This window comes from Puccinia triticina, chromosome 12A, assembly GCF_026914185.1.
Source record: "Puccinia triticina chromosome 12A, complete sequence".
Lineage (NCBI taxonomy): Eukaryota > Fungi > Basidiomycota > Pucciniomycetes > Pucciniales > Pucciniaceae > Puccinia > Puccinia triticina.
The window spans coordinates 15,707-17,423 of NC_070569.1; positions in this window are offsets into that span (position 1 = coordinate 15,707).

Consider the following 1,717-nt stretch of genomic DNA (forward strand, 5'->3'; position numbering starts at 1 on the left):
ATCACCTTGGTGAATCGGAGCGTTGTCCATGATGATGATTGATTCATTTGGCAACCGGTCACCAAGGCTACCAAGGAAAAGGCAGAAGTCATTGGCTCCTACCCCCTTGGCCTTGGTGTTATCGGCGTTGCGCAGCTTGTGATAAACAAAGCCCTCCTTGGACAGGGCCCCTATCAAGGTCACCTGCTTGGCCTTGGGCATGAGGCTCAAGACAGCAGGCTGGCCTTGAATCAAGCAAAAAACAATCAGAATAACAACAGACACAAGCAAAGAGCAGAAAAGAAACATACCAGAAGGAGAGTAGCCAAAGGCCCGACCAGAATGAAGATTGAATCCAGATTTGTCAACAAAAACAACCATCCTTCTGAGGTCCAAACCACGCCGATTCACAAAATTGGCCCGCTGGTTGAGCAAGTCGGGCTTGTTCCAGGCTGCAGGTATATTAGTAACCTGTTTCCACGATATATCCAAATCATGGATCAGGTTACTAATTGCCTGTGTCAAAACCTGGACATTGAATTGGTCCTTGATGAATCGGGCCATTTCCGCCAGGGTGGTTGATGACCTCTGCTCAAGCTGAAGGAGAAGCTTGGTTTTCATGTCGTCGGTGAACTTGCTGGGACGCTTCTTGTGAGTCTTGACATGATTTGGATCTTCAGCCTTGATGCGCTGGACCTGGCGTTGAGAAACATTGAATGTCTTGGTGGCATCAACCGTCTTCATATTTTTACCGATTACATTTTGGCGGATTAAATCTCAAACCTCGGGCTTGATCATTGAATTGGGTTTGTGATCCTTGTGTGTAAGTCGATCGTTCTTATAACTACGTTTTTCATTCAACTTGTCTTTTGACTTCATGATTGTTTCAGCTTGGAATTTCTTCCGTTGTAGTTCTCAAAGCTCACTGGCGAGGTTACGAGCTCTCTCTTGATCCGCCTTGAGTTCCAATTCTGCCAAGTCCATCACAGCCGGCTGAGACATCTAAAAAGAAGAAGAACAAATGGTCAAAAAAAAGGGAAAGAATTTAACAAAGAAAGATAAAACAGAAAAACTTACATTGAACCAATATTCTATGGAAATGGACCTAGGTGTTGAGTGAGTCAAGAGGTGGTGGGTGCTAGTCGGTGATCCTATTGGCCCAGCGCTTGATCTTGGCTATGTGCCAAGCTCTGCCCCCCGCACAACCTGCCCGATCAAGCCCGCTGGGCACATACCCAACCCCCGGAGGCACTCGGCCAAGCGGGAGTTGGCTAAGTGCCCAGACGCGCTTGCAACACCATATTGTGTTTTGCTTATTGCTTGGACATCAAGAGTGATTTCAAGTGGTAAAGTTATGGTATTATTGGGCACAGCCCCAGTTTAATCTCAACCTTTCTGCCATACACAGCCCCGGGATGGTGATGTCATCTGGCGTTCTGTGGTTGGGTGGCAATACCCTGCTGTGGTTGGCAGGCTGATCCCCCATCTGCCTCCCGCCGTTCACAATTTGCACTTGATTTCCCTCAACAACATTGCCTCCGCCCATTGATCCGGACCCTAGCTCCAATGGCTTTCCTATTGTATGCACCCGCCACCAAGATCGCCGTGGTCGGGATGAGCTTGGAGGCCTTTGCAAGTGCACCTTTATCCAGCAAATGGGGTTCTTTGTGTGGATTGCTTGTTCTTCACAGGCAAGTACTCCTTATCTCTCCTATTCCCTGAAAATTACTGATTACTG